Here is a 23865-nt window from a genome sequence, read left to right as displayed (position 1 = left end):
GTTAGATGCATCAACACAATAAATCCTCACTGAAAGAAAAAGATACCAAAGTAGTTGCTTCTCACACAATTAATTTGTCTTGAGAGACAATTAGTACAGTTGACAAGGGGATTAGCTCCTTTTATAGACTGGTTTATGTTGCCATGAAAATGGCAAATTGATAATTGTTACACAGAGCTTTAAATCTATTAAAATGAATAAGTTGGAAAGAAGTGACCTGAATTTAGAACTGTTTTAACCGTAAGTGGGGAGATAGCTAAGCATTGCAACTTGTACAGCTCATGGATGAAAATTTGGCCCCTAGTATCACCTCTGCATTTTAGGACCTGACCCTGTCTGTTTTCTTACACTTGTGCTGAGTAAACTTATGGATAAAATATTTAGAGATAAATAACGTACTGCATTTGTTTATATGAGTTATGAAAAGGAGTAGTAGGGTACTCTATGAACAAATTACCTACAGAAGAATTCATAATGCCAAAGAAGAAAACAAAATGCTCACTTCAGGGGAAAAGAAATACTACCAGAAGTAGTACCGATGCCTTAGGCAACAAGCAAAGCAAAAGCTTTATCATTTCCTAATTCTACAGTGTTTGTAAATTCAAGTGGAAAATGTTTTCCTGTGTATGGAAGGGGGACGTGATCATAAGAGATATCACATTACCTGTGCAATCTCGTTTTCCTGATGGCACATACTTTTTCCAATAATAATACACTAACTCTCTTGCTAGCCTATGTATCATTTGATGTGTTTTCAGCAAAGGAATGCTTTCTCTGTCCAAGTATGTTACCAGCTGTTTCTCAGACAATGACAAGAATGTTAGAATTAGTGGGTAGATTCATGATCGTAGTAGGGGGGGAATGATAACTGGTTCTTACCTACGATACACTTTCTCACATTTCTGTCCTCTGAATGATTATATGTGCAGCTTTTGATCTTTAGAGTAGGTCTGTGTGTATGTAAATGCACATGTTTAAAAATAAGCATTTTCCTATATCATATTTTGAGTGTTGGTAGGGCTGCTTATAGTCTGTACATTTCTGCTGGCCTGCTATTATAAATAGAAGCTGGCAGTTCAGAAAGACTGCATTAAGCACTGTTGTGAAAATGTTGAAATGAATCAACTCCACTGCAATTTTCCTTACCCCTGTATTAAAGGAAAAAAAAAAAAAAAAAAGGGCAGGGTTACCATGTCAAAACTATGCAATTCTGTCCTATGCTGCTTCCCTGAGCCCATGCATTGATTGAGTAATTTCATCAGCCCCGCATTACTTGATTGCTTAGAAGTTTCCTAATGATCTGTATGCTGTAGGAAGAATCTGAAAGTCGTGAGTGGAATGGCAATGATTTTGTGTTTTATGAGGCTATTCAAAAAGTCGCTCTGATTTATGTAGCTCAAAAGCTCCAAAGTCTTTGAGATTAGCCACGCTGCCTGATATTTTCTTCATACATCAGTCGTCCCACACTCCTCACTCCCTGAACAGGAGTTTAGAACAGTGCTTTAATTAAGCAGGGATTAGGTGGCATTCCTTGTCAACTGCACAATTTGTGTATGCTTTGTATCTTCTGCAGTTGATGGTCTAATGCTTTTATATTTTGTACTTAACACCCATTCTCATTTTTTCCCTTGACATATGTACATAGTAATATATCTGTGCATACGGCTATCCTATTTCTATTGTGCATATAGAAATGTAGGCACAAACATGCATATTAAATGTGGCAAAATCACCAAAGGCAGTGGCTACGTACTATGGGTACAAACGTTTTTGCTGAAAAAATACACTGAAGCATTTTTTAATATTAATTCAATACAGCACTGCACAGCAGTAGTTTGGATACCCTGACTATTGCAAGTTGTTTCTTTATATTTATCGGTGCTTTCAGGTATGTTCTCTCAGTTGTGTACTGCCCTTAACTTTATTTTCAATGGTAAGTTTAGATATATACATATATAGTATAGTTATATAACGTTATATGTTTTTATAGAGATATATATATATACACATTATACATATATATATGTATTATATATATATACACTTTTTTTTTTTTTTTTTTTTTCAAGAGAGAAAAGTAGATATGCTCTTCCCTTCCTCCTCTCAGCCTGTAGACTTAGTGGGCCAGGACAGGTAAACTCCTTGTGTTAGGCAAACTCTGGGCATTGCTGGATCCTGAGATGGTTCATACTTTTAAGCTCTTCTGGATAATAATGTCAGGCCAGTTCCAACATGGGGTTTAATACTTATTGAGATTATAGTGCCCTTAGAATATAAAAATATATTAAAATATTTGTAAGGAAAAGGGAGTTGTCTAGCTTGGTGATATTCACATCCACATTTTGTTGTTAGCTGTTGTACTAAAATGCACTTGGTTTGTATTGCTGTGTGCATCAGTAGCCTTCTTAGAAGGTATATAGTGTATGTCACTGACTTCATTACACTATTCTCACATGTTTTGCAAAGAACAGGACAAGCAAGCTAAATGGATTTATTAAAAAGAAAAAAAATAAATAAATCCCCAATCTATATGTGCCTATAGCACCTGTAGTATCTACAGCTGAGTGTTCAGGTCTCTGCCTTGCTGTAGAATGTACCAAAGTTATTTGCTTAGTTTAAACATACATACAGTTCAAAATCTGAAGTACAGCGTACTGTGACTTAGCAGACAGTAGGTTTTGTTAGTAGCTATGTTCTACTTAAACGCACAGCATGCGTGACATCCTCTATGTTTCTATGCACACTGTGTCTCCCAAGAGCTTAAATTTGCACTAGTATTTCAGTCCCTGTAATGTGTTTTAGTGCCAGTTACTCTGCAGCTAAAGAAGGATAATTTTCCATGCTGTGGACTGCAGCTTGCTATCCTCCAAAGGCCTGTTTGCCATTAGGTGTCACTGCTTTCTGGAGTGTTTCTTAGTGATCATCAGGGCCTGATCCAGAGTCCATCATGATCCAGGTGAGATTTTTGTTACTTCAGGAGATTTTAAACTCATCCTGTGGATTGCTGACTACAGCAGGCAGCTCCTATTCATGGTTTTAAATAATTCTTAACATTATTTCAAGTTCTTTGTCCTTTATAAAGACAGAGGAAAAAGAAACAACCATCTAGTTTCAAGTGGCTTCCGAACAAATTCCTGACATAGCAATCACTGTGGCTGGTGCTGCTGTGTGCTTTCAGATTACTGCTTATAGATGCACAGAGTCTTTATTCTCACAGTACCATCTTTGAAAAAACACACTGGAGAAAAATCTTTTAAGACTGTGACTACATAAACCTACCAACTAAGGTTCATTTAACTTAATGAACAAAGGCATTAAGTATGGTTCTCTTCCACTCCCTGGCCCTGTAAAGCAAGTGGTATTGGCAGAAGATTACTTTTGTAAGCCATTAGGTTACTCCCTAGGTATAGACTTGAACTTACATCATTTTCTTCCATTTGATATATAGCTATCTATAATCTGCCATGGCAGTCTGTTTTTTGCTGAAAATTATTGGAGGCTTTTAGGAACAAATTGTTACCTAACCTGTTGAGATTGGAATAAAACTTTGATTTCAGAGGCATACTCGCCATCATTGCTGAAGTCTGGGCAGCTCCACACCCCTCCAACCCATACGCCTTGTAGTCCAGGTCACGGTTCTCATCATGCTGACACCCACCTCTGACAGCCCCAGATGTCCTCATTTGTTTGTGCTATCTATGAATTCCAAGAAGCAAACATGACAATCCCGGCTCAATAGTAAAGCATAACACCCAGTTAGCCAGCCAACCCTGTTGTTACAGCTGGAAACTGGACATAAAATGGGGCTGAGGTTTCTCTGAAGCATTTTGCGCCCTAGACTGACTGGCAGTCTAGCAAATAGCTTCATGCTGGGCTTCTGGAATAGAAGTGCTATTTCTTTCTGTCTATGATGTTGTTTTGTCTTCCTACACTGCGAACAGTATCCATTAGGTGCCATTTTCCTGGTAAGTGTAGGGATTGACCTCCCAGAGCTGTAGAAAATGTTAAAATGAAGCTGTGGACTCTGTTTTTATGCAAAGTCCAGTTTCTTCCCCAAAACTCATTACCTTGGGCAAAAATGCCTTGCAAGTCAAAGTGCCCCTTCACTGCTAATAAACTACTGGAGAAGATGCAATACTGAGCTGTTGGAATGTGATACTTGGCACTGAATACCTGCTAAATGCATGTTAAATAAGTGTAGCACTAGCTAAAACATCTTCAACACCAGGTAATGAAGGCTTGGGTGAAACCTCCTGAGGTCAGTTCTTGGCTAGCTAATTCATTTGAAGCAGTGTGCAGAGAAAAGGAAAAGATGCTTTCTCCCGCTATGATGCAGAATTTTATTGTGTATACTTGACATAGAGGTAGTAATTTAAACATAGAGTCTACCATGGAATAAATTAGTGCTGGATGGGTGAGGAAAGGGTGTGTTTCTTGTGTTACTTTTATGTCCGTCAGTATCTTCCTACGAGTGCCAGAAGGGCAGTTTCCTCTGTTACCCTTCATTATAGGTATCGGGCTCTATTTTCTCATTATATGTTACCAAATGCTTATGTGAGAAATGATGATGCAAGTGAAAGATGCTCTTGTGCCTGGAACCACTGTAATTAATAATGGTTATGTGACTTGGAGAATTATTACTGATCTGTATAACATGGAGGACACAGACTCAGTTGAAGGTTAGCAGATGAAATGTATTGGCATTTGGATGACAGTTATGAAACTTGGCAAGAGAGAAGGCTTGAAATTTTGTAGTGTTGTAATTTTGTAAGTTTCAAAATTTATATACTAGTTGCAATGATAATAGACTTAATTCAGCAAAGGAAGCATTTGGTATTCTGTATTGTACTGCAGAATGTACTTCAACCTGAGAGCCCTGTTCCTGCTTCGGTCTGGGGTAACCACATCAGCTCAGGGAAGGGATGTTCTATGAGATGTAAGTGTTGCATTAAAAATCAAAAACAAACAAGAAACAAAATGGGATACTTGTTTTATGATGAGAAAAGATAGCAAAGATAACATAGTCACTAGAGTATTGAGTATTTTTGCGTAGTATTCAACTTACAGTGGAAGACTTGGTGCAGAGGCAAATATTGTATTTTATGCAACTGTAAACTGATGGATATCCCATTATTGTGTGCAGGGATAGATTTAAAGTAAGTATCTGTTGCACACATTAGTTTTGAGATGATGTGGAAGTAGGGTGGAAAAAAAAGATGAAAGGGAAAAAGTTTCCTGAAACTTACACTGGGTTTATATGACAAGCTATGCTCAGGAGGAAATTGAAAAGGAAGCTGAGTAAAAATGCAAGCAGATGAGGAAAACAAGATATCAAAGGCAAGAGCCACTAGTTTTCTGTTTCTGTTTTTTCCAGGAGCTGTGTAATATTCCTGTAAGTGCTATGCTAAATGGAAAAGTTCTGAACCAGAAAGGGGAAAATGTGAAGGCATAGAATTTAAATGAAGAATTATACGTGTATTTTAACCTATTAGATAACACTGTGCTGAAATACTAATTATTCCTAATTGTTATATTTGCTTTACCCATGAATAAAATATCACATATCTAATAAAATATGCAGTAAAAATCACTATAAAATTCCTCTTGGAGCCTTTCATGCAGATTTAAAGGATTTAATCTCTTATTTCTTCATTGCTTTTTAAATCATTAACTTCCTATAATCAGTTGGATTGTTAAGGCCAATATCCAGTGAACCTAACAATAATTGCTTGTTTTGAAGAACAATTTTTCGTTAGTCCAACTGTATCTTTCTCAGATGCTTAAATCAAGTTGGTGATTTCATTATAATAATTAACTTGCAATAAATCAAAATCAAATAGTACCTCTCTGGTGCTGTGGAAAGTAGCTCTGGATGAGAGCTGCAGAGAGAGCAGAGGATGGATTGTCAGCAGACCTGAATGTTGGTCTGGATTTGCTATGTTTTATTTTGCTGTATACAGATACCATTATGACCGCTTTAGCAAGTCCGTTTTAAATAGAGAAATGAGAATATGCGTAGAACAGGCTTTCCTACTTTGTGACTCCAAAAGCTGCTCAGGACTCAGATTTGATGACAGGAGGTAACTTGGTTTATTTTTAAAGCACTCAGGACTCGGGTCTGACTGGCTGCCAGTAGAGCTTAGCCTCCCGAGCCACTGAGATGTTTTGAAGTTGTCAGTTGTCTTTCTCAGGTGACGAGATACTCCTGCAGAGTTACCTAACTGATTGCAACCAGTACTGAAAGTTATCTGACACTATAGCCCATGCTGACAGCACACAGCAGGCAGATCTCTGGACCAAACTATTAAGTAAGGACATTTGTTGCTGCATGCTCTTTGTCTTCTTGCATTCTTTATAGTGTTCACCTTAAATGTTTGAGAATGTTGTAAATCCAATTTATGTACTGGGGAGTTGTTGAAGGGAAAAAGAGGGCAGAAAAGATCCATTTCTCACTCAGCAAAGCCAGTGTAGAATTCTGCAGTATGGTCTGTGTGTTAAATGGCAAGTGAAAGGTAGATATCTAGTATTGGGCATATTAAAATACACATACTTTTTCTTTTCATTATTTTTATTCATTTCTTTCTTTCTCATATTCCAAGCTCATGGCAGGTAGTTGTGACAGTAGCTATGTTCTGTACTCTTTTATTTATATATATATATTGCTGTTCAGGAAAATAAAGTTAAACATACCATAACATCAATCTCTTTTATTCGGACAGATAAAGCTGTTTTTTCTTTCTCTGAATTCCACTTATTTGACCTCTTTTGAGACAAATACACCCTCACATGCTTAATGCTAGCCCTTCTTCAACTCTCCTCTTTGTGAACCTGCAGACCCAAATAGTATTGCACTATATTCACCAATATACTTGCTATAAATATCTTTTAATGCCCTACTCAGGTGCCATCTCCATGCTACAGGTTTATAACTAGCAATGGGAATTGTATTTATGTATGTACATACAATGTATAAGTAGGTGCTTTGTCAGTAAGCAGAGGGATTATTCTTTAATTTAGGATGAAATTAGTTTCCATCTCGTAAATGACAACACAGAGACTAGGGAGGTTTTTCACTTGCAGGCAGGAAGTCATAACGTGAATATAAATTGTGTAATGGCACCCCACTGTGCTAGAAGCTGTACAAATGCAAAATAAAAAGTTTGGCTGTCAGAAGATTTCGAGTGAAAAGTGAAAGAGAAGGCTTGGATATCTGCAACCCAGACAGTTTGTACACCAGGAGAAAAAGTTGCACGTCTTTAGGCACGTTCTGAAAGACAAATTCATTCATTCCTGCTAGTAAATGATCACCATGTGTACAAAGAAACGAAAGTACATAGATATGTCTTCAGGGATGTATTGACAGGACAGATGTGGTAGTGTGAGTGATGTCAGTACTCCCTGGTTTGTGACACAGGATAACAAAAGGTTATTCAGGTTGGATATTAGAACAAATTTCTTCTCAGAAGGACTGGTTAGATGTTGGAACAGGCTGCTTGGGGAAGTGGTGGAGTCCCTGTCCCTGGAGATGTTTAAGGAAACGGTAGATGTGGTACTTAGGGACATGGTTTAGTGGGCAACATTGGTGTTAGGTGAATGGTTGGACCAGATGATCTTGGAGGTCTTTTCCAATCTTAATGATTCCATGATTCTATAAATGTTACGGTGGTATGGTTTAAGATAATTGACAGGAAACAAAGGATACCAATGTGTGTATAATCATTACCTACAATGCTTTATTGTCAATGGAACTGGTTATACTGGCAAAATAAAAATAATCATTATCTTATCAGAAGCCAACATTTTACTCTCTGGCTTTAACTAGAGCAGGAACTAATTCATGCTTATGCATATGCACTTTCTTTGTCTCTTTCCTTTGGACAAATATTTCATAGTACAGTTTTGGTAAGATTCTAGGTAGAAAGAAAAGAGCCCTTTGGGAAAAGGTGGAAAAATACATTGCAAAATACCCTAGTTTTTTTTAAAGAGAGATTCAAATACAATCATTGTTTCAACAATGTTTTGATAACGTCCTAGAAACTTCATGCAGTTAATTAATGAGGCTGTAGTTTCTCTCAGAACCAATCTAGAACAATGATTTTCCAGCTCCATGGAGTAACTCTCCTGTGACAGAATTGGATTGCAATACAACCTGGATGTGTATGAGAAACACATATCTTCTTGGAAATATTCTCTTGTTTTTGCTTGCGGTGGAAAGATTCCAAACTGTGAAGTATGGACTACTTCAAACAAAAAGGCTGAGGGGAGCGGGTAGGAGGAAATGTGGCCGGTGTAATGTATAAGCTAGGCAGGGAATAGTTAGCAGCTCTCTATGTCACCGTCATGGAAGACGATGTCTTGGGTTCACCATCACTGCTGTGCCTAGCTGCAGGGAGAGGAGTTTGCAATAAAGGACAGGATGAATCTGCAGGAACTAAAGCATTACCACAGGTTTTCTCTGCAGCAGCGAGGCTCTGGGAACAGGGGCAATGTGGGGAGGGTCTTGGTGATACCTTATACATAGGAACTTTGGAAGGGGATAGAGAGTTGTGGTTGGCAGCAGTGAGGGTTTGTTAGGTGGTGAAGGGGTGCAGGAAAAAAACTAGAGCCTCAGTGATGGGCCAGGATAGCTTTGTAAGAGCACAGGATAATTTTAGGGAATAGCAGATAATGTTACACTTACGTGGCCTTATATGCAGATCAGGCTTTAAAAATTTGGCCATATAAAGGAGGTGTATGTACAAGCTTATAAGGAAAGCTGGGGAACCCAAAGGATTGAGGTACTGGGATTGGCCAAATATTGCTGGAAAAAAAAAAAAGAAGTAACACAAATGAAGTTTTGAGAACAACATATCTAAAAGATAATACTGAGTTTAAAAGAAACTAAATTATAGATTAGAAAATGGGGTTGTTTCTCCATGTCCAGCCTCCAGAGTTTTCACTGTAAAACATTTGATGGTTGTGGTGTGTGGTAGATTTTTTTTTTTCTTCTTGAGCCGATAATTGCACCTGGTTACTCCGCAGAAAGATGAGATCCATTTTGTCTTTATATTGTCTCATACCATTGTACACAGATATAAACAATGAGTGCTGAAGTGTCATCTTCCTCTTCTCTGCTCCCAGGATAATTCTGAATGTATTGTACTTTCCAGTGCCTTGGCATTATCCCTCTGATTAAATAATCTTCCTCTGTGCAGCAGTTTATTGCTGGTCTGTACCATGTATGCTCAGCTTTGTGGTGAGTGGGAGGAAGGGATGCACACAGCCAAAGCTTCTGCTCCATTGACTTTTGACCTAATTTAGGAAGAAAGAAAAGGAAAATAATGCAACGTGCTTCTGGATTCAAAGCCTATGGTCTCTTTCAAGGAGTGGGAGAGAGATGTCTAGCTTTATCCTCACTTGAATAGTTGCATAGCTTGCCTTAAAATGTAGACCTCTCTTCAATGAGCTCCAGGGTAGTGAGTGGATCTGCTTTCATGCTTATCTAGTAGCATATGCCCTCATTTGGGCTGTTGAGGCTAAAGCCTGGTTTTCTTTCAACATCAACCTTGTCCAGCCCCTATTCAAAGCAACAAATGCACAGCCACTGACTTGTGTTTCCTTAAAATGAAGCACAATGGGACCTGGGGATAATAATTCTTTAAATTTACTTCTGTTTGAGATCAACAATCTCTAATAACAGGACTGAATGATGTATGGAAAGAAGAGGTAAGTACCTCCTCGGGGGAAGGTAGATAATGATAGTATTTGAAACTGTTATTGCTGAAAATCATCTTCTGCAAGATTTAGGAGTAAAAAATGCTGCTCGTTAAAGTACTGTTTGTTTTTTTTTTTTTTTCCAAGCATTTTTTTGTTTTTTAAAGAGATGCATTTTTCCCCATTTTCTGTAAGACTGCCAAATGTCCCCGAGGCTAGAATTAATTGGCTCTTTGTGTTGTGTCAAGTAAGGAGTACAACTGTTTTCAGAAAATACTAGGTTTATAGACTCCCATCCAGAACATGAAAGGGAGAGAGAGGCTAACTTTATATAAACAAGGTCATTGCGTCATTTTGTAGCGATAGCTTGGAGTAACAAAGAGAATATTGAAATTGTCGGTGTCTGTGCTTTGGAAGTTGATAAAACTGATCCTGTAGTCCCCATCCCTTCATTCTGTTGAATTGTCCCTTTAGAACAAGCATGAGTCCTTCACTATCCCTCTCACCTCTGGGCATCTGCAATGAATAAGCAAATACTTAGGAATAACCAGTGTCTGTTTTTTGAGGCTGCTTCAGGAGTAAGTGCCGTGGAGAGGTATTTTGTTGTTGCTTTTGTCAGTGTTTTAGAGGTTGACAGTTCCGATTCATTTCACAAACTCCCCTGGACCAATTTGGATTCTAATGTATTTTATCATTTTTAATACTGCCATTTCAAAGGCCACTTCTCATGGTAGTGAGAGGTCAGTGGACAGCAGCAGATGTATATGTAAGCTTTGAAACGGCTCTTTTATGGAGGGGTTTGATAAGTATGTCTTTGAGCTGTTGCATTAAAATTCCGAAGTGTTAACTTAAATGTAATAATGCTGTGACAAAGTGCTACTACCATCTGCTAGTGAGGATCAGTACTATTTTAAAATCTCCATAATTCCCAGGAAGAGCAGAGGAGCTGTGGCGTGAAGAAAGTCTAACTCTAAATTAGTATTTAGTTCAAGGAGCTACAAACTCTTCGTGGGGACCACTGTCTACTACAGATTTTGAGTCCCACTCTCAGCTCACATAAAGGAGTAAATATTTGTGACATATGAAAATATGATGCCCATTTCTATTGCAGCAGAATCCTTTCTACTTACAGCCACTTCTCATTCACATCACAGTTGCAATTCAGTGGTAACTACAGATACAGTTTGTATGGTGAAATAACTAGGGAACGTGCTCACCACGGGTACTTAGAATGCTTCATTGATGAGCCATTCCTTATCATTTAGCTCTCATGGACTGAGATATAGTTCTTTGCTTAGTATTCCTACGGGGTTTTGAACACCACTTAAACACTCAGCCTGTTCTGTATGTGAAAGTCAGTTTACACTTAGAGAGTGATCTATTGTTGGAAGTGTTCTCAGTAGCAGAATGTCTCCATCCCCAGACTTCTCTCAGCTGAACATGCAGAAACAATTCAGTTTCTAGTAAGACCAGATTTGAAATTATTCCAAAAGTCAGCGGAACTTGCTGGTATCTGTTAGAAAATTATTTCTCCAACAGTATTAACACACTTTACTCGTATTAATGAAGAGCTAATCTTATTCAATATAAAATATGGGGTCAAGAAGAAAAATCAAGTAATGACAGACTACATATAGCTGTTGATATTCTAGTTCAGGAAGGATTTTTGAGATTCACGTTACAAGATGTATTTTATAAAATTTCCAGTTGAGAGGAAAAGGGGAAATGGGGGGCAACCATAAGCTTTTTTTTTTTTTTTTCCTCTTTGAAAGAATTCACCAGGTTTTATTTAGTCACAGTCTTACATGGAACATAGCTGATGCTCTTTACTAGCTCTGCAAAGAAGTAGACTCTCTCTCTCACATTCCTTTAGTGAAATATTTTTTTAGTCAATATTGCTTCCTAGTGTACAGACCATGTGTGCAATGGCTATGTGGTGCACATAGCCAAGACGTATTAAGACCAACTCTCTTAGATAACATACCATCTATTGCATTTTATTCTTCTTATTTACTATTTTTCCTTTCTGAAAGTAAGACTGGGACTTTTTGCTTGTTCAAAAAACAAGCAAATAAGCAAGAGTCAGAACTCTGTCCCGTGTTACTTTAAGTGTAAAGATCTTGACCTGTTGCAGTCTGCACCCTTGGGAAGCCACACTGCTTTACCAGGTTTTCATGTGGAAGGGTTGATCATCTGTAAAGGTACTTGCTTAAGACTAGCCACTGCAGAGACAGGCTAAATTAAAGATTTCTTAGCTGTCTGTGGCTCAATCCAAGCGACTATCTTGTATTGTACTATCACTGAGAGGTGTTCTAGTTTATCCCGTTTGAGAGTGGGAGTACAGAGAGGCTTCTTGTGATAGCGAATGTCTACCAGAGGCATAGTGACTGGAAGCTTTTTGTACTGTGAGAATAAGGTCTTACCTTAGGGGTATTGTTACTTTTCTTTTTTTTTTCTTTCACCAGAATGACTTTTCATATCTGATATATATGGATCCACAGTCAGTAGTCTTTAAACCTCCCCCTTTAAGGAAGCTCAGTGTATCATGACTGGCTGCTGAGTAATCTGTACAAGGTCTACTAGATGGTGACCCTCCATGAGAATGAAGCCAGACTTACTCCCACATAATTTTCACTGCTAGTTTTCTTTTAATTAAATGTTTATCTTTCTTCTTAAAAATCATTTTAGTACTGATATATTCAAAGCATATATGGTCAGAGACCGAACTTTGTTAAGAAGCAATTTGTCATAGAGCTAGCAAGGGTGTTTTCCATCTATTGAATCCCTTGTTTTTTGGAAGGATTCATGGCTATTTCTAGTAGCTACCTTATTACTTCTCTCTCTCATTCTCATCACCTCAATGAAGAATCAGATGGATTTCAACAGGATTAAGGGAAGGAAGCACTTGCACTAGTTATACCAAAGAGTAAGGTTCAGGGATGACAGGAGGTGTTTCAGCTGCAGGTTGTAATGAAGTTCTTGCCTCCATCTGTGAAATGCTGCATAGTGTGCATGATTATTAGCTGTTCCTTCATTTAGATTTATGGGGCCTAAATATTTTTGAAAGTGTCCAGATAAGTGCTTTTTGAGTTTATTTATTTATTTTTGCCCGCTACCTATCTCTATAAGCAAATGTCTTTTTTAAAGTGTGGTTGCAAAGAAGGTAGAGAAGACTGACTAAAACTGAGTAATGTCAGGGGCGAAAATGAGACAAAACTGAGAATCAGCCCAGAAATATTGCAGTATAGTTTTCTGTGGAGCCTGGTAGCTAAGCCAGCTGATACTTTTGTGTCAGACTGCACATACTATAGGGCAGGTGTAATGTTGCCCTGTTTCCATACCTTCTGATAAAATAAACTCAGACATGGTGCTGGCCACCCTGACCCTCCTGCTTTGTGTGTATGCTACTGGCTGCCTTTCTCATTCTCAGAAAGCTTATTTCATCCCATCCCACCCCATCCCAAGTTTACTCTTATCCTCCTAATGCAGATGCCACTTACAGGGGCGAGTAAAAGCTTTACCTGCACACCAACTGTTTCTAGTGCTTGTGAATTGCTAAGGGGCAAAGCCACTTAGCAGTTTCTTACCACAAGCAGTTGTCTGTCTCAGGCCAGTTCCTCCAGAATGAGTTTGATGCCTACAAAAACATTTATCAACAGAGTACTCATATTGCAAGCAACGCCCTTGGGCTTTTTGGAGATCCAGGCCTTTAAGATAGCGTGATTGTGTGTGGTTGCAGTTTAAGTATTTATGCTGGGATCCAGAATAATGGTATCAAGGAAGGAGAGTAGTTTCTGAGGCAACAGCTTTTCAGGCAACAGCTGTCAATGAAACTTATAGCTAAACTATGAGAAACATGCCTTGTGTTCCCTGTTGCTATTCGTCTAATAGCATTGCTTAGTGTTCATGTTGTGTTAATAGTACAGTCCCACCTGAGATCGTGGCCCTGTTTTATGTGATGTGTACATAGTAAAAAAAAAAAAAAACAAAACAAAAAAAATAAACCAGTTTGTGGTGAAGTTCCTGTAATCTTGCTGTCTTGGTGTTTCTTGTCAGCTTCATTTACTTGGTCTCATGCCCCAAGACAATGCTCTTATATTCATGTTTCCAGAAAGGCAAGGGAAATCTTCAATAACAGTTTTAGCCTGAAACTATGTTGGAAATGGTTCTGGCTTCTATTACCTCTTATTTTTCCCCATCTGTACCAGCAGATTATATTTATTACGACAACATAATTTTTGGAGCCAAAATAAAAATCCTCTTAAAATTGTTTATTTATCTGTCTGCTCCTTGTAAAATAGTATTTTTAGATTCTTGCTGGTGTCATTCACATAGTATACTGCAATGCCTTCAGATGGCATCCGTTTGTGTCCTAGGGCTAACTTGCCTGGGCATAGTACCAAACTCACTATTCCTTAGGCTTCTGCTCAGTATACTGTATTCAGCTGCTTTTCTACACAATCAAAAGTGAAGATAGATCAGACAGAGATTTTTTTCCCCTAACCTATAATCATAAATTGTGCAGCCAAGAAGTTTATGCAGTGGCACAAGAATGGATTTTGCATACATTTTCTTTCATGTCGTGCAAAACAATGTTTTTGCCTTCAGCTGCTGACCATTCAAGCTTCTGACTGAATACAGCCTTGAAATCTTCTCAAATTTATTTTTTTTCCCCTATTCTCTAAAGATCTGAAAGAAACTATCATCATTTCATCTCACCTGCTGAGCAAACCAGACCGTCATGTTCATTTGGACATGTTGCTGGATCCAGATGGAACTTTATTCCTATCTTACTTCCTTTTAGGCAATAGCTCCTAGTAGAACAGTCATCAGGATAAAGACTGCTGGCCATGGTCCTTTTTCTCACTTCTAACTGGAACGTGACAAATGAATAACATTTTCAAAGTAGTTGCTGACCGCTACTTTTTCAAGCGGTGCATGTAGTTCATAGCTCATATTATTTTCATAATTCCTGAGGGTTGTGGTTGTTTGGCTGCTAACAGAATCTGATAGACATGAGCGTGTGGATAGTAGCTTTTTTAGGAGATGTTAGGAAAAAAAAAAAGAAAAAAAGATTTCTGATGTGACATATTATGAAAAGCTGCCAGAGCTATTTAAAAGGAAAAAAATGGACTGTAACTCTTCTTACAGATGATAACTTTATGGTAAACATCATGTCCTTTGTTGCAGAACATTTGGAGAAGTACATATGTAGCATTAGGTCTGAAAGCTGTTCTTCGCTTTTTCAGACTCCTTGCATGACTTCTGAAGTCAGTATGAATCATTCCATTGGCTTTATTGGACTTTGGGTCACATCTTCTGTGTTTATCTCATTCCTTCTTGTCCTTTTATCCTTCCTCTCTTCCCCCAATCAACTATTTCTTTGCTTTTTTTTTTCTTCCTTTTTTTCTTTTTTTCTCCAAAGTCATTAGTGGCTGCCAATACTCATAAGCAGCCTTTCAGTAATGCATGTGGAGTATTCATGAGTGTTTGAATCAGAGAGAGAGTTTAGGGAAATTTTCACACTTCCAAATTTAAACATGGGTGAAAATCTAACTAAAACTTTATTCCTGTTGTTATTCTAATCTTTTGTTTTGCTTTCAATATTTCTGTCTCAAGGTGTAAAAACCTGATTCAGTAGTTAGTTTATTTTCAGTGGGCTTAATGTCCTTCTGAAGCATTGATTGCTGTCAACAACTAAAAAAAAGGACAAGATGGACCATTGATCTCCACTGATGTCTGTGCAGGGCAACCCGTGTGTACCTCCAAATGTATGCTTGGTTCATTTGAGTGAGAATGCCTACTTTCACTGATAGAAATGGAGACAAAAAGCATTTTTATGGCTGAGGAAAAAGACTAGAATTTGTGAAAGGTATATTCAATATTGGACTCTTTTCTGACCTTAAGGAAGACATACAATGATTGAAGCAGATGAACTGTTAAAATTAAACTGCCAAGGCTCTTTATGCGTTAGAGTCGTAGAGGCATTAGAGCTGTACCCTGTTCAACTATTGTTCTGACTTGTTAAACCTATGTTTTTCCATGTGGATAGTTATATCTCTTCATCAAACACCTTACACCATGCCTGCTAAGTTTGCAAGCTCTTCAGGTTGAGCTCTGTCTTGTGCTGTGTTGTATGTGTATGGCAAGTCAGAATAACACACTTCATTTCAGCGGAGAGCTTTGAAATTTACTGTACAACTGTTAGGATTTTTTTGTTTGGTTGGTTGGTTTGTTTTTGTTTCAGTGACTTGAACAAGCTATTCTGTTTCAGGAATGCAAAATTTGGAGGAAAGCAATGAGCATATTCTGTGACTTGCTTCCAAGATGAGTGTTTGTGAGTGATGGAGCAGGACTGTTCACTCAGTTATACTGGAGGGTGAAAAGTGCTGATCTGGAGTGCTACTGTTATAGACAGAAATTGGGGCTTTAGGTGCAAGTTTCAAATACATATTCATATTTATGAAAACAGTCAAGCTCTAGCTTGTGTGAAGTTGGCTATAACAGTGTTTCAAATGGTACTGTAAATATATCTCTACAGTTATACGAAAGTGCACCTGTTTTTTTACATATTCTGATCAGCTGTTAGTGGCTAACTTGTATTATCTAAAAGAATTGCTTTATTTTGCATTTTCAGCACAATTTTCAACAATAATATCTTATATCTAGTTCGAAAACTTAAAACTTCAAATTGTAAATGATTTCCTGAATTACCTGTGGAATTTTGCTTGTTTTTCCTCTGACATCTAGTACTCCAGCATTGTGATTCCACCAGATAGCAGGCTAATTAAAACCATCACATATATTCTACAATGTAAAACTCAATCCAGTGTAAGCATTAGTGAAGAGAAATGCACACCTATTTCTGAACTTCTGATTCTATTTCAGGTGGGCTTTACAAGCTTCTTTCTCTTACTTTCTTCTAACTGAGGTCTTGTCTTTAAATGCAAACTATTTTTGAGAATTATCTGTCCATTGGAAATACTAAGACTGTAACACTGGTTATCAGGAATAGCTTGCTAAAAACAGAGCATTTTTGAAAGGAGGATGCCATGAAGTTGATGGACACCCGAAAAAATGTATACATGCAAAATGGTCTTAGTGATCAGTCAACTTTCAAAGTAATATATACGTACAAATGGTCCCCAGTGGGCCCTACAAGTTGTATGTAGGCTAATGGCTTATGTTAATCTTTCAGATATTTTTTTGGGGGAAATCAGTTCAAAGTTGAGTGGTATAGTTATCAAAACCAAAACCAAAAAAAAAAAAAAAAAAACACCAAAAAAAAAAAACAAACACCACCACCAACAAAATAAAAATTAAAAAAAAAAGCCATGTTGTCTGAGCAGAGAAGAGAATATTAATTATTTTTGCACTAAATATTGCACACTCAAAAAAAGTGTTTTTTCTTCATGTCCTTACTGTCACTTAATCATATTTACCTTTCTGGTGATTCAGATATGTCCACTGTTAAGTTTGAAAGGATGTCCTACTGTCCTGTTTTGTGACTGGAGTTTCTATAACCCGGGACTTGTCCTCCTCATCCGTCTGTCCTTGTGTGCATGTGTCAGTCTCTCCTGGTGTGTCTGTGGCAGCAAACTCCCCTTAACTTTCTTTCTCTGTTCCATCTGTACTTGCCTTGTACAGGTATATGAGGCACCAGTACAAAGGTTATCATGTAGACATTCCTTTATTTGTTACCTCATGGGGATGTCTGTACACTGAAGTTCATGTGTTTGCAGCGTGGTATACTTAAAGTATTTAAGGGCATTAAGTTTGAATGAGCTTTCAAAAGTTCATGTACTTCACAGATTATCTTGAAGTAGTTCAGAGTCTTCATTTGGAACCCCAGTTAAAATAATGAATATTTTTAATGGTATTGCATGACAGGCCAAGCAGTGTAACTAGAATTTTTTTATAGTTACACAACACAACAATTTTTAGTCCTAAATATTATGTATGATTTCACATTTTAGGAAGATTTTGATTGTTTATTATGCTACCTGGATTAATCCAATCATATTTAAAATACCAATAGAAAGAAATTTCAGCACTCAGTGCAGAACTTTAGCTTTAGGAATATCTTCTGAGCAAACAATGTCAGATGAGTAACACGCTTTAGAAGCAAAGAATAATGCTGTGGTTAAAGCACTTGACTTGCATTCAGGAGATTCTAATGTGTTTTTTTTTTTTTTTTTTTTTGTTTTTTGACAACTCCACAACTTATTGCATGACATTGGGCAAGACACTTTTCTTACTTTATTGTCTGAGTAACGGTAGCTTTATCTGTATCTTCAGAACATCATTTTATAAGTGAACGTGGAAAAGTTGGGGCAGCCAAGCAGGATATGGAGCTTCAAACAAACAAACAAGACCCCCCCCGCCTTGAACTTTTCCACTTTAAGACACACTCAGAATGTTCTGTTCTGTCTGAATGATATGATCTGTAATATGTAATGAACATGTCATTGTCAGATCTTGACAAGGTGATGACAGCATATATATAAAATGTTTTACTCTGGTAGTGGGAATACTTCCTAGACTGTTCATACACATATTTACTTACATTGTCACATGCAACTGCATGCTTCTACTATTTTCTTCCCCCAACAATATTCAGAGAGATGATTTACTTTCACCATTATTGAAAATGGAATATTGCTCCTATTTCAACAACAGATTGAAAATATTTACTTGAACAATTTGCCCATTTCTGGGTGAAGGTTTGTTATAGAACCATGGCTGACCCACATACTAATATCAGAAGTGAGGGGAGTGATGTATAAAGAAAAATAACCTGTATCTTTCTCTTTTCTTTTTGGATAATAATAATAATAATAATAATAATAATAATAATAATAATATATCAAATCAGTGGGTATTGGTTATTTTTATAGCTTAACAAAAGCTTCCTTTTTATGGTGTGCTGTTTAAAATGATGGCTTAACCCTTACTTGAGTACTTTGGCCATGTTCTGTCCAAATTGGTAATGTTAAGACTGATTACTGTAGGGGTAAATAATTCTATCTGCTTAATAACTTTTATTTTTCCTGCATACCGAGTATTTTTATTTTCTGTTCCAACATGCATATATAGTTCAATTCTTCTGTACATAATTCTGTATGTGTTTGTATAATCCTACAGTGTTTTCTGATAGATTAAGGAATTAATTTGTCTTCTAATTTTCTTCTTCCCTTGTTCATCATTTGTAACTATGTAGAACAATAATTAAGACAAGAGGGAAGAAATGTAGTGTGTTGATAGCTCTTTAAATCCATAGCTGCCTATTAAAAAGGACAGTCAGCCATAAACTCTGTTTATCAGTTAAACAGTACTTACTTAGGTGAGCCAGGTGGAGATAACATTAGCAGTTAAGTGGTATTATTAACAGATAACTTGGTCTTCTATATGTAAATGTTGTTATTTTCTGTACCATACCGGCTTTAATAATATTTTGCTGATATTCTCTACCTAGATCTAATGCAAAGTCCAGTGCTGTAGGATAGAAGTAATTTGATTTCTGTACCACGACAGTTCTCAAAACTTCCTATGAGGCTCTATGATAACTTTGTTGATTAACTTTAGTCTGAATGGAAAGATGTATTTTTTGCTGTGTGAAAAAGTAGGTGAAATGCATACCCTGAACTCAGAAGAGGAAGCAAATGAGTGTTCTAGATGAGATTAGCCTATTTAATTTCACATTTTAAGCTGTTCTGGAATTATACTGCACAATTGTTAGTTTAACTGGTCAGAGTGGTGCTGGAGGATGATAAATTTTAGCCATTAGCACATTAGCAATGTGAAAAAAAGAATGAAACGCACTTCTATTAACAGGGCTGATGGACCAGTCAAAGTACCTTGAAACTCATTAGATGATGTATTTCCATCAACACATACGTCTGTAGTAATTGAAAAAGCCTTAAGGATTTGGAGACTTCTGATTATGATTCAGACACTTGCCTTCAGTAAGATATTTGGTTTTTAGCTTGTTGTTGTGTTTAGAGACATTTCTGAAAATACTACAGAGAACTACTCTGCAGTTTCCTATTCCATACATTCTTGTTTAGCTACCTGATGTCTGCAAAAGACAAACAATTTTAAGTTTATGAACAGAGAAAAGACAAATTGAGTTTGTGGAATTGTTTTCTTGATTTAATGTGTTTTACTATACATGAGATTGGTGTAGCAAATGTGTGACAAATTCATGAAAACATATATCAATTCATTCTTTGAAAATACGAATATAATTGCATTCTAGTACTTGTTCGTGGCAGTGACTGCTGCCTGTGATAGCTGCTGGATTGTTTGCAGTCAGACGTGAGCAAAAATCAGCTTTCACGGTACCTAATTCAGACTTCCTAGCCCCTTGACTTCCAGGTGCTTGGTGAACAACTTCTGACCAAAGTAATTTGTTGTGGTTTTTATTGTTGTTGTTTTCTAGTAGGAAAGCTTTTTTTTTTTTTTTTTCCCCCGTCTGTTAAGTGATATCTTTCAAAAAAATTTTCTGCTGCAGAAGCAAAGAAAAGCCACAAGGGCTAGAGTTGTTTGCTCCCTCCTCTCTACAGCCCTCAGTTGAATACCAAATTCTTTTGAATCACAGGTGCTTGGCCACTACGTAGTATGTTGCTACTTAGGATTCTTTTTGAGAATGAGGAAGGGCTGGTGGAGGTCTGCTTACATGTAATCAATTGAGAGCTAAGGAAATTAAACATTATTATAACATTTGATGCTGCTTAAAACAAGGCTCTCTATAGATTAGGAAGTATAAAGCATATCACTTTCCTGTATGCCATATTGATTTATATCAAACCAGAATAATGCATATTGATTCACATATGCATTCTGTTGGCATGTGAAAGTCCCTCCAACACATCTTCCGACTTGGCTGCATTTTCTTGTAATGATACTAAGTGCCCCACAATCAATTTACTTTAACAGGTCTCCAAGGCATAGTAGCATTGCCCCAAAGCTCGGCTATAGCACAGTTTGCAAAACAAGAGTGTAATGATGTTTTACTATGTTATGTTTTGCCCTCTGAGTTGATGAGGTTCTCTTATGGTAAGCATACAATTGTAGATACAGTTTCTAGTATAAGTACCTTTGTATCATTAATATTAGGAATATTGAGAGCTACTCATGTAAACATGCAGTTTCATTGTTTCTGTTGAATAGGGATAGAATAGTTGTTTGCCTTTCAACTTCAGAATCGGGAGCCATATGGAGTTGTGCAGAAATTACATCAGCTCCAAGTTACGAAAGTCGTCTTCTGCTTTCTGGCAGGTACTCAGCTGGTTTTCAAACATCTGCTCGAAAAGATAACATCTAGCTTTATTTTAGAACTCTACATTTTGCTTTAAATAGAAGTGACTTGCATGTCTGTGGACAATATAATTGACAACGTTGTCTTTACTAAAGGTATTTTTAAGAACTAGGCATGTGCAGCAGCTTCAACCTAGCAAACATTTTCAATTACAAACCTTATATGGTTAGTATTCTGTTCTGTTCATCTAGTTTGTTTATGTGGCTCTTCCCTATGCCAATATTCTTTCCTTTTAAATAAGATACCTTTGAACTTCATACCAGAGTTTCCAAGATACACACACAGTTTAAAAGAAATCTTAACTTCTGTTCCACTTTTCTTTCATGCTTGCTGATACATGCTACTACTACTGAAGACCAACTTTTTTTTTTTTTGGTCTTTTACAATAATCGAGTTAAGTCAGTGCTGTCCAGATGAGATCAGTTAGCCCTTTTTGAATTTGTTAACCCACTCTGGACAAATGCTAACTGCATGGCTTTTGTAACACAGCAAAGCACTGGTATCTCTCCTTGGTTTTGTTAGCACTCCTACAGAGTCATTTCTTAATGAGATCAGGGACTGGGTAATTTGTAATCGTACAGCTGAGGAGGTTACAGTTTATGACATTAATAGAATAAGTATTTGCTGCTAAACCACTGAGATCTGCTTAATAAAATAGATGATCTCATGAAGGAAAAACCTTTACCAACTGATTTGAAGAATATACTCAAAATAATGGTTATGGGCAAGAATCTAAGGATAGGATGAAGTCCAAACATCTTTGAACTTGAAGGAGTAGCCGAGGAAGAGCTTATGGGTGTGAATTGAAATCAGACAGGCTATGAGGGGAGTGTTGTCTAACCCCATGAGAACTTTATAAACCTTTATAATTTTTCCAAGCCTCATTACCCTCTCTTGTTAACTGCGGATGGTGTACATGCTAGCACTAAACCTGCAACCACAAAACACTGGGGCAGGAAGTATGCTACATTGTGGAGTGGCCATCAGTGAGGCTTTCCCTGGCTGTTCCCACAGTCTCAGAGATTGGCATGGCACAACTCAGTCTAAGCACAAAAAGTGATGCATAGGGGAACCTTGCAATGTCCCAGCACCCTGTCTGTCCTATGGTTTCATCTCTGAGGTGAGTGGTGACGAATTATCATGAAAGCATGTGTTTCAGCTCTCCTTTTTGTGATGAAACTGAATGCAATAGATTTGTTGACATCCTTACTGGCTAGAAACATTAGAGTCACTACTGATGTAAACATATTTAAGGGAATTACATTTGCAAAAGAGGATGGAAGACTAAACAATTTAGGAAAGCATGTAATCTATGTGCTCTCAGTCTTTCTTATTTTTATTTTAATTTATGTAAAATTTTAGCTTTTGGATAACTTAATTAGAAGTTAGAAACTTATGAGGACTGTAGGAATAATAAAAGCTTTCAGACTGCTATACAGAGAAGGAATAACCCAAAGATGAGACTTTCAAAGAAACAACTTTAGTGTGGGTTTTAGTGTTACACATTCAAGTACGTGGTTGTGTATAATCTCAGACCTATTGCCTATTTAAGGTTTAATGTTGAAATGTTTTGTTTGTTTTTCTTTTGGATTGCCAAAGTGGCTCTTTGAAGAAGTCTTTGAGCTTATCATCCATGGAACAAAAGTTCTTAACTGTGTTGATTTTTGGACAGACAGAGTATTATGAGATAGGGCATCTGCCAGTTAAGAAGAAAAGCAAAAAACAGAAATCATAACTGTAAAAGAAAGCAGTTAAGAAGAATTAAGACTATAAATCATAGATTTGAAAGAGGAAGATTAAGGACTCCATAATAAGAAAGACTTTGTGTCTAGCTTAAATAAACAACTCTACAAATTGGTAGTGTTCTGGACTTTTAAGGAGAAGAATAAGTGTACTGTCTTTGTTAGTCTTCAGTAATAATCTTAATAGATATGTGTTGTCCTGTAAGATCTTATCTCTTCACTGAAAACTGGGGTAATGACTATTGACATTTCCAGGTACTTCTGAATTTTCCTTTAATATGCTAGTGTGTTCTTATTTTTACCTCTAATAAAAGTCCAGATGTACAATCTTTTCTTAATATTTTTGTATATATAAAGCATTGTGCTTATGAGTGACTTCACGACTTATCAAAGACTCTAGAATTATGGGGAAACAAATTAGTGTTTTGGTATGCTCACACTACAATGTCATGTCCAAAATACTTGGAGGCTTCTTGATTCAGAGAGCAAGACCATGGCATCTTAAATCTATGCTAGTTAGTTCTTCTCCTGTGTAGCATTATACTGAAGCAGCAGCTGGCTGTTAAAAGATATTTAATGAAGTACGTTGAACTGATTTGTATAAACTGCAGCCACTGAAATTTAGGACAGTTCAAAATTTTCTGCTTAAAGTCTGGATTATGCACAGGCAGAATGTACAAGTCTGCTATCAGGCATTTAGAGCTCTTTTGCTGGGTCTTCTTCTGACCCCAGTCGTGGGGAACTTCTCTAGGAAATAAGAGGATGCACCCCTGCCTTGGACTTAGCATAAACCATGGATTTACAGCAACGTTTATGGTGCTGTCAAACGTGGAGTTGGGCTTGTTCTGATTTGGAACCCAGATGGATATATATTCCCAGAACTGTCAGTGCCATATAAATCCCTAAAAGAAAGGTGTAAAGAACTGAGATTTGTTGCTAATGTCAATTGATCTGTTGGTAGGAAAGGATTACTAAATAGGACAGGTTACACAAAATGTGTTGTTTTACAAATAAATGTCTGCTTACAAAGAAAATACAGGTAGGCATTTCACTCCCACTGACCTTTTGGCCTTGTGGCATTTCATAACCAGTGGTAAAAAAAATACCAAG

At 37.1% G+C, this 23865-nt stretch overlaps 1 protein-coding gene and 1 long non-coding RNA gene across 6 annotated transcripts in view; both read left to right on the top strand.

Moving 5' to 3' along the window:
* Positions 1–23865, top strand: part of GRID2 (glutamate ionotropic receptor delta type subunit 2) — an 800504-nt gene that overhangs the window by 76805 nt on the left and 699834 nt on the right. The gene's annotated exons all lie outside the window — the stretch shown is intronic.
* Positions 3512–13697, top strand: LOC308195189. The gene is made up of 2 exons (XR_013951317.1): positions 3512–4936; positions 5375–13697. It is a non-coding gene; the product is annotated as an uncharacterized lncRNA (long non-coding RNA).

This window comes from Anser brachyrhynchus (genome assembly GCF_964034855.1).
Source record: "Anser brachyrhynchus genome assembly, chromosome: 4".
NCBI lineage: Eukaryota > Metazoa > Chordata > Aves > Anseriformes > Anatidae > Anser > Anser brachyrhynchus.
The sequence above is the reverse complement of the archived record's forward strand: the minus strand, read 5'-3'. Positions and strand labels throughout refer to the sequence as shown.